The sequence below is a fragment of the Humulus lupulus genome, chromosome 3, assembly GCF_963169125.1.
Source record: "Humulus lupulus chromosome 3, drHumLupu1.1, whole genome shotgun sequence".
Lineage (NCBI taxonomy): Eukaryota > Viridiplantae > Streptophyta > Magnoliopsida > Rosales > Cannabaceae > Humulus > Humulus lupulus.
The window spans coordinates 103,716,136-103,733,027 of NC_084795.1; positions in this window are offsets into that span (position 1 = coordinate 103,716,136).

Here is a 16,892-nt window from a genome sequence, read left to right on the forward strand (position 1 = left end):
TGAAGCCTGGAAGACTCGTCCCGAATGCCTTAGATGCAAGAGGCATCATTTGGGAGAGTGTAGGGAAAAGGCCTGCTACTTGTGTGGAGCAGTAGGTCATTTTAAGAAGGATTTCCCTCAGGCAAGAAAAGAAGAACCCAAGAAAGCGGACAGCTCGACCCCAACTCGAGTGTTTGCATTGACACAAGCAGAAGCTGAGGCTTCTCCCTTAGTAGTTACAGGTCAGCTTCTTAGTGCTGGAACCCCTTATAATGTTTTGATTGATTCTGGTGCTACACATCCTTTTTTTGCTAGTAGTATTATTGATAGACTATGTAGATCGTGTGATTTTTATATTGTGGGGTTTGGAACTTTGTTTCCCACTAGAGAGTTAGTGGTATCAAGGAGATGGGTCAGATCTTTGCCAGTGACAATAGAGGGCAGAGAGTTGTCAGTGGATTCGATAGAGTTGGTTATGACTGACTTTGACATGATATTGGGTATGGATTGGTTAGCAAAGTATGTGGCAACCATTGATTGTAGGAGGAAGATGGTCACCTTTGAGCCTGAAGGTGAGGATCCTTTTGTGTTTGTTGGTACTGTGCATAGACCTCGCATACCTATGATTTCTATTTTGAGGGCTAGGGATCTATTGCAAGGAGGTTCCATTGGCTTCTTGGCCAGTGTGGTTGATACCACTCAGGTCGTGGCAGTGAGACCAGACTTGTTTGTGAATTCCTGGATGTGTTTCCAGAAGATTTTCCAGGGTTTCCACCACACAGAGAAATTGAGTTTGTGATAGAACTGGCACCAGGAACGAAGCCAGTGTCTAGAGCGTCTTACAGAATGGCCCCAGCTGAGTTGAAAGAATTAAAAGTACAGTTTCAAGAACTGTTGGGTTTGGGTTTTATCAGACCTAGTTTCTCACCTTGGGGTGCACCAGTTCTATTTGTAAAGAAGAAGGATGGTTCTCTGAGGATGTGTATTGATTACAGAGAACTGAATAAGTTGACAATTAAGAATAAGTATCCTTTGCCAAGGATGGATGATCTGTTTGATCAGTTGCAAGGTAAGAAAGTATTCTCAAAGATCGACCTTCGTTCTGGTTATCATCAGTTGAGGGTTAAGGAAGGACATATACCGAAGACTTCTTTTCATACTAGGTATGGGCATTATGATTTCTTAGTCATGTCTTTTGGATTGACTAATCCCCCTGCTGCTTTTATGGATCTGATGAACAGAGTATTCAAGGATTATCTGGACCACTTTGTGATCGTCTTCATCGATGATATTCTCGTATATTCTCAGTCTGAGTCAGAGCATGAGCAACATCTGAGGTTGGTTCTACAGAGACTAAGGGAACACATATTGTTTTCTAAGTTCAAGAAATGTGAGTTCTTGTTATCTCAGGTTTCGTTTCTTGGGCACATTGTTAGTAAGGAGGGGATTAAGGTAGATCAAGCGAAGATTGAAGCGGTCAGTGATTGGCCAAGGCCAAAGAATGCTTCTGAGATTAGAAGTTTCCTTGGATTGGAAGGTTACTATAGGCATTTTGTGGAAGGGTTCTAAAAGATTGCTATGGCATTGACTGAGCTGACACGCAAGAGTCAGATATTTATGCGGTTAGATAAGTGTGAGAGCAGCTTCCAGGAACTAAAGCAGAGATTGATTACAGCTCTGATTCTGAGCCTTCCAACAGATCAAGAGAAGTTTGTGATTTATTGTGATGCTTCTCATTAGGGTTTGGGCTGTGTTCTGATGCAATCAGAGAAGGTAATTGCTTATGCTTTTTGTCAGTTGAAGGAGTATGAAAAGAGATATCTCACTCATGACTTAGAGTTGGTGGCTGTGGTCTTTGCCTTGAAGATATGGAGGCATTATCTTTATGGAGAGAAGTGTGAGATCTATAAAGATCATAAGAGCTTGAAATACTTCTTCACCCAGAAGGACTTGAATATGAGACAAAGGCATTGGCTGGAGTTAGTAAAAGATTATGATTGTGAGATTTTGTATCATCCAGGAAAGGACAACGTGGTAGTTGATGCTTTAAACTGGAAGGGTCCAGGTCAGATTTATGGTATGAGGCTGATAGCCAGGGAGTTAGCAGATGATATGACCAGAGCTGGTATAGAGCTGCTGGTGGGCCAGTTGGCTAATATTACGCTACTGTCTACACTGTTAGAGAGAATTAAAGAGGGCAGTTGAGTGATTTACAGCTGATCAAGATTAGAGAGGATGTTTTGGCTGCAGCAACCAGAGATTATACAGTGTCTGAGTTAGGCTTGTTGAGATACAAGGGGCGGATATGTGTTCTGTTAGACACTGCTTTGAGGCGAGAGATTCTGGATGAATCTCATACTACACCTTACTCTTTGCATCCAGGCACCACGAAGATGTATCAGGATGTGAGATCGTTGTATTGGTGGCCAGGGATGAAGAGAGATGTAGTAGAGAATGTGGCTAAGTGCTTGACATGTCAGCAGGTCAAGGCTAAGCATCATAGGCCGGCAGGGTTATTGCAGCCTCTGGATATCCCAGAGTGGAAGTGGGAAGACATCACAATGGATTTTGTGGTGCGCTTACCCAGGACTGTTGGTCAACATGATTCTATTTGGGTGATAGTGGATCGCTACACCAAGTCAGCTCACTTCTTGCCAGTGAGGACTACTTATACAGTTGACCAGTATGCAGATCTCTATGTGAGAGAGATCGTGCGCCTCCATGGAGCACCGAGGTCGATCATGTTAGATCAGGACCCCACTTTTACTTCCAAGTTCTGGGGGAGTTTATAGAAGGCCATGGGGACACAATTGAAGTTCAATACTGCTTATCATCCTCAGACAGATGGGTAATCTGAGAGGATGATCCAGATATTGGAAGACATGTTGCGGGCATGTGTGATGGACTTTGGTGGATCTTGGAGTAAGTATCTACCTTTGATAGAATTCTCCTACAACAACAGTTATCAGTGTACCATTGGAGTTGCACCTTATGAGATGTTGTATGGTAGGAAGTGCAGATCTCCCATTCATTGGGATGAGACAGGTGAAAGGAGATACTTGGATCCTGAGACAGTTCAGAGGACCAGTGAGGCCATTGAGAAGATTAGAGCTCGGATGCTCGCTTCTCAGAGTAGGCAGAAGAGCTATGCAGATCCCAAGCGCAGGAATGTGGAGTTACAAGTGGGAGACTATGTCTTCCTTAGAGTCTCGCCATGGAAAGGGGTGAGAAGGTTTGGGAAGAAAGGCAAGATGAGCCCCAGGTTTGTAGGTCCATTTGAGATCCTGGAGAGGATTGGTCAGTTGGCTTACAGGTTGGCCTTGCCACCGGCGTTGTCAGCCGTGCATAATGTGTTCCATGTTTCAGCTCTTCAGAGGTATGTATCTGATGTGAGTCATATTTTGAGTTATGAAGATCTGAAGCTTGAGCCAGATCTCTCCTTTGAGGACCAGCCAGTTCAGATACTTGACAGAAAGGATAAGCTCCTCAGGAATAAGACGATACCTTTGGTTAAGGTATTGTGGAGGAACAGCAAGGTCGAGGAAGTGACCTGGGAGCTGGAGTATATATGCAGAGTCAGTATCCCGAGCTGTTCAGGAAAATTTTGAGGACAAAATTTCTGTAAGGAGGGGATAGTAGTAATGCCCCAAAATCCCTAATGTGGTTTAATGGCTAGATTAGTAGGTCGGGAGGGCCATAACTGTTTAATTATGCCATTAAATGAATATATGCATGTTTATGTGAATTATATTATGATATGATGTTATATGCATGCATGCGGGTCCATATTTGATTATTAGGGTGTTTTGGTAATTTGGCCTGTTGATGGCATATTTGTATATTTGGGTGCATATTGTGATTTGTGAATGAGATCCCATTATTATGGAGATATATTCGAGTTATTCGGCATGAGAGGGTCTTATAATTCAAATAGGCGATTTTGTCATAACGGGGGTCTTTTATTGGGATATTGAGTTATGAGGATGTTATTTAATGCTAAATTGGGAGTTATTGAGGTCAGGAGGAAATTCTGGAAGTTTTGACTATAATGTCCCCGGGGGTATTTTTGGGACCCCGAGCACTAGGTTTTATTTGAGGTTACTTATGCTTGAAGTAGCTTGTCAGATAGAATCGTACGTTAGAAAACCTCTCGTTCTTCTTCCGTTAGATCATTTTTACCGTTCGAGGCATTTTCGAAGAAATCTCGAGTTCTAGGAGTCGGAATCAAGCGAGGATCAAGGCATTGGGATCCTAGGAAAGATTAGAAGCTTCTTAACCCAAGAATTTGATGAGACACAACCCAATCAAAGGTAATCTAAGTTTTAAGTTTTGAGTTTTTAGAGTTTTTAAGCTTAGAATAGGCTTTTGTGAATCGTTGAGTTTTTGGTTCGATTGAGCCTCGGGATTTGATGGTTTTGAATCATTGGGAAGCTTGGGAACTTTGATTTGATAATTTGGAAGTGTTTAGATATGTTTTTTGAGGGTTTGGGATGAAGGAGGATGATTTTGGGGATGGTTTTGGGTTGGGGGTCGCGGCCCTGTTCTTGGGCGCCGCGGCCCTAGCTCGAAGAAGCAGGTGGAGCGATTTTGCCTTTGCTGGGCACCGCGGCCCTTGCTCCTGGAGTGGCTGGGGGCTGCAGCCCTTGGACATGTTTGAGCCTGTTTGAGTGTTTTGGCCCCGGGAACTTGGTTTTGGGCCTCGGAATGGTTCCTACTACCCATATTAGTGGGGATTGATGTCCCGGCGGCTAGATCTTGGTTTGGGAACCTTTGATGTTCATTTTATTGATGGTGTTTGATATTTGGTTATGACTAGGTGACCGCTAAAGGACTAAAAGTCAGATCGTTCTCAAGGATCGTTCTTGCTCGAATCAGAGGTAAGAAAACTGTACCCCATATGTGACATGCATGGTTATTCATGAGGCATGTTGAATGTGTAAATGTTGACATGGGTTGATTATTGAATGCTTAGCAAATCTTGCTCACTTGTGAATGGTACTGACTAATTAGTCAGAATTGGCAAAGGTGTCAGTATCAACTGCGAAGCTGGGACTTATTAGTTAAGTTCAGCAGTGGTACTGGGCATTGGTCACACTGTGCTGACTCATAAGTCAGGACGGCCTTAGCATGTTCAACGCAAGCCAATAAAGATTAGATCTAATCGACATCAGCATTAAATGACTCAGAAGAGCATTAATGCCGGACCGACCTCAAGTTTGATGAAAACTAAAAGCGCTTGTGTGACTTACCCATCAGTCACTGATCTGTTAAGTTAGAGACTTACCCATCAGTCTCTCATCTATTAAAGCTAGTGACTTACCCACCAGTCACTCATCTGTTTAAGCTAGTGACTTACCCAGCAGTCAGTCATCTGTTTAAGCTAGTGACTTACCCAGCAGTACTCAACTCTTTATGCTAGTGACTTACCCATCAAGTCACTCATCTGTTTAAATTAGTGACTTGCTTGTCAGTCACTCATTTTGGTTTACTAGAACCTCAAGTGATATTTACTCGTCTGTTTAAGAGCTATAAGCTCTGTGTGATTATATTAATAATCAGTTGTTAATATCTATACGCATTATTGTGTTTTCTTACTGGGCCTTGGCTCATGGGTGCTATGTGGTGCTAGGTAAAGGGAAAGAAAAGCTTACCCAGCCTTGAGTGGAGAGCTTAGGTGGTGATGTGTACATATGCGGCCGCTTGACCACCACGACCAAGGAGTTCTCAGAGGAACTAGGGGGTTTACCCTATTTTTGCCGCTTAGGTCGGCGGGTTTGTAAATTTGAAACAGTAATGACCTTTTGAGTTGTAAATAACTTGTAAAAGTTTTTATGGGCCCATGAACAGTTTTATGTACTTAATAAAATATATCATTTCCTTTTCATTGGTTTTCCACCTTAGCCTGTTAATAACACTTAGAAGCACGTTTTTAACCAAAGGACTCGAGTAGTGGGTAAAATTTTCGGTTCACCGTTCACCGTAACTGTGTTGGGGTAACCAGGGAGTTACAGGCGACCATGAAATAATTGGCCACCCCTCGGAAAAAGTCATGCAATGGTAAGACTGCCCTTGCTTCAATGTGATACCTCAACCAGGCGCTGTAGGCACCTCTGGGTACATTTGCCCTCCAGTCGGGTGTTGGTTTATACATGGTAATCCTGAAAATCCCATACTTCTTGGGGTATTTTGACACCATCTTGGTCGATATGACACTAGAGGGGCATTGTACCAATCTACCTCTACTCGAGGGTCGTCACGGGGACGAGCTTTGGGCTGAATGTCTGGTGGGGAAACGTTTAAAGGTTGAGGGTCATTGAAGGACACTCGGCGTTGGATGGTGAATCTGTGGTTTTCTTTTTCCTACGAGCAGAGTATTTTACACGACCCATATTTGATTGGTTCTGTGGTGGATTGTATGGTGGACTGGTCGTAGGGTTTGGATGTGAAGACGAAGGCTCGGGAAAAGGCCAAGAAGGTTGCTCTTGATCTTCGAACAGCGAAGCGAGAAGATCGTCGTCTATTGATCTCTCACCACCCAAGGGATCATGGATGAATATCTGAGACGAGCAAAGGGGGAAGTGAGAATCTACGACCAATAGATAATAGAAAGAGAAAAGCAAGGATAACATTGCTCGTGTATAAAAGTTAAGCTTTTATACGACCAACAACATCCTAACAAAAACACAATAAACATGCAAGCAAATTGAAAAAATAGATCGAAAAGGGAATGTGAAAAGTTTTTTCAGAAAAACTTTTCAACTCCGAAAACATGCAGGAAAATCCTAGTTTTTCTGAAATAATCAAAATCGAATTTTCACTTCGATTTTGGGTCAGAAATCAGTGAACCTATACCCCACATTTCCTTTTACTCATTTTATTGTGTTTTATATTGCCTAAAATCCCTATTCTAGCATACGTATTCTATGTATGTTAGCCTAAACTCGGTTACTCGAGAAATTTCTCAAGAACATTAGAAACCCAGTTACGAAAACTCGTGAATCAAGACCAGAATATACGAAAATTTCTACAAAAATAAGAGGATGGATTCAAAAACTTACTTGGAGTATGTATTGTAGGTGAAGTCATGAAATTTTGGCTCGGAGTTGCTCGAAGACGTCTCGAATTACACTAAAGTCTCTGGGTTTTCTTGAAGGTTTTTTTGAGTTTTTGATATGAGAGAAGGTTTGGTTAAAGAAATGAAAAATGTAAAGGGAGATTATATTTATACTACTTGGGGCAATAATAAAAGGTAATAATGGGAGTATGGTTTCGATGTGTGGGGAATTGCAATAACTGTCAAAACATTTTTGGGAAACTGTAAAAGTCATAATTACTTGCTTTTTCAAAAAAGTATTGACACATGTGATAGGTTAGATGGATTGCTGGTTGAGTAAGTTTATTAAATGCTGATTGCATTAAAATAAACTTGGGGGCAAATGTTTACCTTGAAATCAGTGAGCACATGGGTTTCACGTGATTATTTAGTGATTACATTTAGGTCGACCAGTGACCAGAGTATAAGCTGCTCGATGGATTCAAGAAAGATTCTGAACAGTACGGCAGAAGAGCTGCTGGCATATGCGACCAGGTCTGGTACCTCTACTCATATTCCTTCAACTGACGTCATGCATAGGCAATCACCTTCCATGTCTGAATAAGAACACAACCCAAAGCCTGTCACGAGGCATCACAATACACCATAAACTTCTCCTGATCTATTAGAAGACTCAGTACTAGAGATATAATCCTGGAAGCTGTTCTCACACCTATCTAATCACAATTTTTTTTAATTCTTGCGTGTCAGTTCCGTCAGTGTGGTAGCAATCCTTGAGAACCCTTCAACAAAATGACTGTAATAAACTGCCAATCCATGGAAACTTCTGATCTCAGAGGCGTTCCTTGGCCTTGGCTAATCTCTGACTACCTCAACCTTAGCTGGCTTGATCTCATCTCTACTGACAATGTGACCAAGAAAAGTCATTTGGTTTAACCAGAACTCACACTTTTTAAACTTCGCATATAGTCAGTGTTCCCTCAACCTCTGTTGAACCAACCTGAGATGTTGCACATCTTCTGCCTCTTACTAAGAATAAACATGAATATCGACGATGAAGATGATCCCAAACGATCCAGAAAATCTTTGAACACCCTGTTCATTAGAACCATAAAAGCGACAAGGGCATTAGTCAAACCAAATGACATAACTAAGAACTCATAATGCATGTATCTAGTATGAAAATCAATCTTTGGTATATCTCCCTCCTTGATCCTCAGCTGGTGATAACTAGATTGAAGATCGATCTTTGAGAATACCGTCTTACACTATAACCGATCAAACAGGACATCAATCCTTGGCAGAGGATACTTATTCTTGATGGTTAACTTGTTTAATTCCTTGTAGTCAATGCACATCCTCAGAGAACCATCATTCTTTACAAATAGGACTGGTACACCCCTTGGTGAGAAACTGGGTTTATTAAAACCCAAGTCTAACAACTCCTGTAACTGTACCTTTGTCTGCTGGGGCCATTCTGTACGACTCCCTAGACACTGGATCTATCCCTGGTGCCAGTTCAATAACAAACTCTATCTCTTTTTGTGGCAGCAACCCTGGAAAATCGTCTAGAAACACATCTAGAAACTCACATACTAATCTAGTCTTTTTGGTCCCACTGGCACGACCTGAGTGGTATCTACCACAATGGCTAGGAATCCTATGCAACCACCTTGCAGTAGGTCTCTAGCCCTCAATACTGATATCATAGTTGCACGGGTTCCATGCACAGTGCCAACAAATACATAGGGATCCTTACCCTCAGGCTCAAAGGTTACTATCTCCCTCCTGAAATCTATGGTTTCCACATACTTCAATAACTAGTCCATACCCAAAATCATGTCAAAGTCAGTCATAAGCAACTCTGTTAAGTCAACTGACAACTCTCTACCATCCATTGCCATTGGCAGTGATCTAATCCATCTCCTAGAAACTACTAACTCCCCAATGGGAAATAAGGTTCTGAACCCCACATCATAATAATTATATGGCCAACATAGTCTATCAATTATCTTATTTGAAACAAAAAAGTGTGAATCAGCATAATAAATCAAAACATTATATGAGGTTCCAGCACTAGAAAGCTGATCTGTCATTACTGAGGGACTAGCCTCAGCCTCAGCCTCTGCCTGTGTCAGTGCGAACACTCGTGCTGGAGTTGAGTTGTCCACCTTCCTTGGTTCTTCTTTCTTTACTCTAGGACTATCTTTCTATAGGTGTCCCACTATCCCGCATAAAAAGGAGGCCTTTGCCCGACACTCTCTTACATGATGCCTCCTACATCTGGCGCACTCTGGGCAAGTCCTCCAGCCCCCATTGCTGCCCTGACGGCCTATCTGTATACCACGTAGCCTTCTGTTGGGGCCTAGAGCTGAAAAGGCATCTGGAGACTTCCTGTTTTGATCACTGGGGCCTCCTTCCTTTCCTTAACACATAAATAAAGGTCTCATCCTCCTAGTGTGTCTCCTAGCTACGTTCTCGCGCCAGATTTTGTTCTCTATACCTTCTACAGTAATGGCTTTCTCCACCATCTGTGCATAAGTCATCACCCCAGGCACGATGGTAATGCGAACATCCCAAGCTATCATAGGCTATAGCCCCTGAAGAAATCTCTCAGTACTTGTCCAATCAGTGGGTATTAAGTCTGCGACAAACTAGTCTATTCTATTGAATCTCAGAGCATACTTTGTCACTAACATGTTCCCCTGAAGTAGCTTATTGAATTCCTCTGCCTTTGTATCCCTAACTGAAATATTATAGAACTTTTCATTGAACACCATATAAACTCCTCCCAATATATGGTATTCACATTCCATATTTGGGATATCACTTCCCACCAGATTCAGGCATCCTCTCAAAACATATAGGTGGCACAAGCCACCATCTCATTACCAAATACCCTCATAAAATCAAGGATAGTGGTGACCATGCTCATCCACTACTCGACCTTAGCCGGATTTGCGTTTCCCACAAAGACTGAAGGGTGCTGCTTCCATAACCTTTCATAGAGAGATTCCCATTTGTTCCCAGCCTCTGCCAGCTGTAATACTGTCGGTACCAACACAGGTGGCACCTCTGGCTGAATGCTCCCTCCAGGAAGATGTTGCTGTCTTAGGAGATAGATCTCTTCTTCCTTCCTCTATAATCAAGCTTGGATATCATCAAGCACTTTCTGCCAGTTCTTAGAAGCTGGTGAAGGGGTGTGACTCTGATTATCATTCTCGGCCTGTATTCCTTGGTCGACTTGCAAATCTTACTACCCTTGAATCATACTTACAAGCTTGTACCTTGCTGCGGTACTCATTTTTTCAAGTTAGGCAGTAATAACAATACCTCTTGTCGCCTATGGTCCAAGAACGAACAACAAACATTCACACTCAACATTCATACTAATAAGCATCTCGGTTCATTCATACTCAAACATGGTGCTAATAGGCATTTCCTGACATTTCTAAGCAAGTAACGATGCTAATAAGCATTTTCTGGCACTCAGACATGTAGTGATGGTAATAAGCATTTTCTGACATTTATAGAAAAATAGCATTGCTAATAAGCATTTCTCTAACATTTAACAGTGCTAAGCATTTCCTGGGATACATGTACATATAATAACGCTAATAATTATTTCCTCTGCATTCATAAACAATATTAGTGCTAATAAGCATGTCTTTATAATTCATTCAGTAGTCAAGGTCCAGGCCCTATTAGAATATCTAATGCTTCCTAATAAGGTAGGCGTATAAAGATTTTATACCCTATTTAAGTAGTTAAACACATAATCACATCAATAGTTACCAAATCCTGGGTCGAGCTTGTCTGTAGTTGTGAGTGTACATGCCCAGCCAGTCTTCAGGAACCCTTAACCTTGGCACACTCTGATACCAAGTTATAATGCCCTGGATAGACAAGACTGTTACACTGTGTGTTTTAAATAGTGATAGACTCTCTAAATGAGTCTTTTCGCCATAAACGTGTAACTAAACGTGATTAACAATTTAGGGTTAAAAATCTTGGTTAAAACGAATAACCATTTCATTAAGATGTTTACATTCGTACATGGGATCCCAAAATAATGTTTAAAAGGCTAATTATAGATCAAAAGGTACAACCAGCCGACCTAAGCGGAAAAATAAGGTTTAACCCTAGTCCTTCTAAGAAACCCTAATCTTGGTGGTCGAGTAGTCGCATATGTACACGTTCCCACCGTAGCTCTCCAAAATACGACTCTCGCTCTATACCCACATTTCACCAAATAACTTGCTAAACCCGGAATATTGTTATTTCTCCCAAAAAAAGACTCACGCTACAATGAGTCCCACTGACTCTCTAGGTCACCCAAATTATCCTTTGGCTCCCCCGAGCTGAGCATTTCTCCCCGTTGTGACTAAACCAATACTTGCTTCCTAGAATCATCTCATGTCGAATAACTCAAACATATCCACATAATAATGTGGTCTCAATAAATATGCATATATATATATACAAAGATGCCTTGTACGGGCCAAATTACGAAAATTCCCTTCTAATAAGAAATGTGCCCACATGCATGCTTAATAAACCTAAACATGCCAATATAGTCATATTATAATATAACTCACATAATTCATATAATCATGCAGATCATCACATAATAATGAAATTAAATTAATTATTGCCCTCATGGCCCCCTAATCAAGGCACCAAGCCTTATTAGGGATATTGGGTCGTTACATTTGTTATGGGGGTGTTAACCTTCTTGCTGAAGCATACTTCAGACTGGTTAACACATTGACTAGATGTCATTTAATACTAAGGTTACCAAAAATCCTAGTTGCACGAGGCTCCCGCTTATGCCCTTCACCCCATAGACTTGAGATGGAAGCGGCGAAGCCCGAACTTGCGCCTTGCGCTATAAGACCCGCGACAAGCCTAAGCGAGACATGTTCTGGAGCCACAGGCCTTCGTCTCACACCAAGAGGGCCTCGCGTCAAAAGCACCTCATGGCAAGAGAGTCTCGCACCTAGAAGGTGGCCCGTGCCTTGAAGGGACCTCGCGCCGAGAGAGCCTCGTGCCAAGAGGATCTCGCATGCTGGAAAGTGTCTCGTGTCTCATGCCTTGGAGGGGCCTTGTGTAGAGAGGGCCTTGCCCAAGAGGGTCTCGCACGCTGGAAGGTGTCCCGCGCCTCAGAGCAACCTCGCGCCTAGAGGGCCTCGCACCTAGAGGGTCTCACGCGCTGGAAGGTGTCCCATGCCTCGGAGGGGCCTCGCACCAAGAAGGTCGTACACCTAGAAGGTTCCCTGTGCCTCGGAGGGTCCTCGCGCCAAGAAAACCTCGTGTCAAGAGGGGCCTTGCACCAAGAGGGTGCCACATGCATCGCATGGACCCCACGCCAAGAGGGCCTCGCACGTTGGAAGGTGTCTTGTGCCTTGGAGGGGCCTCGTGCTGAGAGGGTGTCACGCTAAGAGGGTCTCGCGCGATGGAAAGTGTCTCGTGCCTCGAAGGGGCCTTGCGCCCAGAGGGTCTCGCGCGATGGAAATTGTCTCGTGCCTCGCAGGGGCCTTGCGTTGAGAGGGCCTTACACCTAGAGAGTCTCATGCATTGGAAGGTGTGTCATGATTCAGAGGGGCCTCGCGTCGTGCACCTTACACCAGGCGCCTCATGCAAACGCCCCGTGTATCCTTCAGGACCCATCTCGCCCCATGCACCTTGGGACCCTGTCTCCTAAGAGGACCCATAAAGACATCAATATTTAAAGGTAAAAAGCTAGGTATAACTCAAAGAGATCAAACAGGTACGAAGCATGTACAGGGTATGACCCTTAAGACCTCGGATGTATGATCCTAATATACATGCCAGACAAGTAGTGGTCGTACGAGTGAGGTACCTGGTGTGGTCCTCACCAGCCAATCTATAACACTCGTACTAAAGAAGTAGTGGAGGCACATTCAAGTACTAAAGTGGAGGTGCCCCAATAGACCCTGACCATGTACTAGAGCCGACACCACAACCTTCTGCTCCACTATGACCTATGCTCAACCCTGACAATGTACATATGTACAATCTTGTCCCCTAGGACCACAGTGTATCAGGAGCCATTAGAGCCCCACTATAAATGGATCTTCACCTCTCCAACTAAGGGGTTGAAATTTTCTTGTATGATCAGACTAGTCTAAGAGCCATATACAAAGTTTTCATCTATTGTTCACTTCCAATTTTCCTTCATATTTCTACAAGTTCTTTTGCGTTCATTAAGTTCTAATTAATGTTTTGAGTTTTCATCCATATTTCGTTGATGAGTTTCTGCCATCAACCCATACGAAGATAAAATTTCTTTAAGCTTCAAACAAACTTCCTCATTTGCCATCAAGAAAAAGAGGCTATCATTGACATAGAAGAGATGCGAACTGACAGGACCAGAAGTACCGTTACGAATAACTTTGAGTAGATTGTCATTATAGATTTTCTTCATTAATGAAGATAAGCCTTCAACACAATGGATAACTAAATAGGGTTATAAAGATTGCCTTGATGTAGACCTCTTGTTGGCATAATGAGGCCAAAAGACTCTCCATTGATGAAAATCAAGATGCAAGCTAAGATCTTGGCAGTCCTATTCTCAAAGGAACCCATCTTGGTCATGATACTAGTGATAAAGTTCCACTCTACTTTGTCGCCTACCTTAGACCTATCGAGTTTGAGGGTCATGCAACCTTTTTTACCTTTTTCGTCTTACGTTTCAAAGTAGTCACACACTCAAAACCTATCATGCCATTGTCTGTTATAAGACAACCAAGAATAGAGACACTTTGTTCCTCTACAATGATTACCCCTAAGATTTCCCTCATTCTAATAGATAATGCTTTATCCACTATCTTGTAGATGAAACAACATAAGTTATTTGGTTTCTAGTCTAAGGGCTTGGTTGGATTTTTTACTTTTGAGACAAGGACTAATTGAGTTTCATTACCCGGAACCATGCTACTGTCGCCATTAAAAAAAGTTAGACTTGGAAAACTTCATATTTTACTGTATCCTAGTTTTTATAAATAAAATGTTGCATGAAAACCGCACTTCCTCCTTATCAAAAGGGCAATTCAGGGTGGCATTCTTATTCTCACCCACATATGAAAGGACAAAATGGACTACTCTGTCTATACTCTAAGTTGAAAAATGATCCGATGAGAAGATGTTGACAAAGTAGTCTTCAAAAACTACTGCTACACCCTCATGTCCTGCAACCCAGTTATCCATAAGATCAATGACACCGCTGATAATGTTCTTCCTTTTTCTGTTTTAGGGTATCAAATGGAAATAACTTGTATTTTTGCCACCAAGCTTGATCCAACCATTAATTCTCCTTCTTATAATGGAGGGTGTCCAGATCATTTTCCAGCCTTCTAACATGCTCCCAATTGGGTGAGTTAATATTCTTATCCAACCTAAATAAATGTTTCTTTTTGGAGGCTATGGCTATTTTGTGGAGGTAAAAGGAGGATCAATTCCACTCTTAAGGATTGTTGGAAAGAGACTTCAATTTGTTTTTCAGTTGGTAGAGGTCCCTGTTTTATCCATCTTTCGAAGTAGAATCGATTATGTCTCTGCTTCCCTATTCGTTTGTCTAAACACTCTCATAGTAGAATCTGTTGGCCACCTTGTGACCGGATCCCCAATAGCTTAAGTGAGTGACCGAGCTTTTGGTGAACAAGTTGAACCACTCACCATTATATAAAATTATGTCAAGTCTCTCTTGGATGAATCCTTGGTTGGCATGTTTTTCCCCTGAGTAGACTTTGGTCCTATGATTCCCAAGTCAAACAAGTTGCAATTTTATATTGTTGTTCAACCAATCTTCTAAAGAAATTTTTAAATGCTTTCCTTAAATTATGATTTGGCTGAATGTAAGGAATGGTAAAACTCTATGGATGATTTTCTATCGAGTTGACATAAACATCTATATGCCATTTTGTGAAAGAAATCAAATGAATTTGTATTTTATCTGACCAGAATATTCATAGGTTGCCACTTTTTCTAACACAGTCCACCACTAGCTTCCCCTAAAAACTCAATTCAACTCTAACAAATTCAAGGTTATCATGATGGGTTATAGTCTCACTAAAGAATAGCAAGTTTGGAGTGAAATGCCCTATCTTGTCTGACTTTGAAAAAATAGCATTTGCATGCTTATAAAGAAAAATGTCAATGGTTATATCCAGTTTTTAGGCATGATGACGTGTCAAAGAATAACAATATTAATGATCTCAGATCTGCTACTTATTTCCTTGAAAGGAAACATGAAAAAAACTTATAACATGCTTGTTTTCACAAGCATGGCACGCATGTGCTGAATGGGAAGTTTAGTGTGCATGGTTGCTTATATCAAGTCATCATGTACTAATAGAGAAGTTCTTCTACCTCTGTTCGCACAAGGAAAGTTCTTCTACCTCTGTTAGCACAAAGTAAACTACTAAACACTAGCAGAAGGGGTCTGGGTACCTAGCCATATTCTTTTACTTCTATTCGCTCAAGAATGTGGTAACTCGCTAACAGAGAAATGTGTTTGTGTCACTTGGTTATTTTATGCATGTTTGTTCAAGACAGACTATCTATGCTAACATAATTTGCAACGGGTGGCAGAGTCACCATTTATCAAAATACAACGATATTTGTGTTATTATAATGTTGTATGTATTATTTACTGGCCAAGCCCAATAGGTTAGGCCCATGGTTTATATGTAACCCTAAACTCCTCACTATAAATAAGAGGAGGTGTAATAAAAATGAGGGAGGCAATTAATAATGATGACACTCCATTTATGTATAAAAAATCCTTATGTAAAATCAAAGGAGGACTATAAAATAACCTGCAACGTAATTTCACTGAAAACTATAGCTCTTCAAGCTTAAACATCAATAAAAGTGGCTACGTGGACATAGGTCATCTTTTTAAGGTCGAACCACTATAAAATGTGGTGTTATTTATTTTATCGAAACTTTATTCTTGAATCCATTCTCTTATGTTCTCAAGTTGATGAAAAATGACATCAACAGTTTGGTGCTTCAATTGAGAGAGCAAATTAAAGATGAAATGATTCAATCTAACAAAGTCTACAGATAAGACTTTGATGAAATTATCTCCAGAAAACTCCCAACATTGTTAAAGGACAGATCTGTCCACCTGTTTGTTTTTACCCAGGCCATCTGTGGTGTAATTACAAGTCGTAAACTAACACCATATTCGTCCAAGACAAATCATAGATCTATGTGAAAAATAATTTCACTAAATTGCATCCAAATTAGGGCACAATGCTGAAATTAAAAATCCATTGATTATGAGTTACAAGGTGGAGCAATCACGGCGGTCCAAGGAAAGATACACTTATGGCGATAACATGTTCTGGTTGTTAAAAATGATAAATCCATTACTTGGAACCCTAATTGCATGTATGCATTTACGGAATCAATGGATATCGCAAGGAAGCTTGTAAACCTTGAAAAAAATCTCATGCTCGCTCACATGTACACAACACATGAGAACATAAAGTGCAATCTTTTCGCCTAGGTGTATACATTAGGGGCTAAACCAATTCCTATAAGGAAGGAGCAGGATTCAAAATCAATATTATTAGCAAGATTTGAATTCATACGAGCCTGTTCTCACTCCCAAGATAATCTTGTTCACATGCTCATGTATAAGAATCTTGTTCTCACGCTTATGTAAAAGAAGCCTTTTCTCATGTCTATGTACGGGAGTCTTGTTCTCACCCCTATGTACAAGAAACATGTTCTCACAATTATGTACAAGAATCCAGTTTGCCCCATATCACAGAAAATTTCGAGATGATGTATACGAGCTATCAAGGACATCAACTCGCAAGCTTCA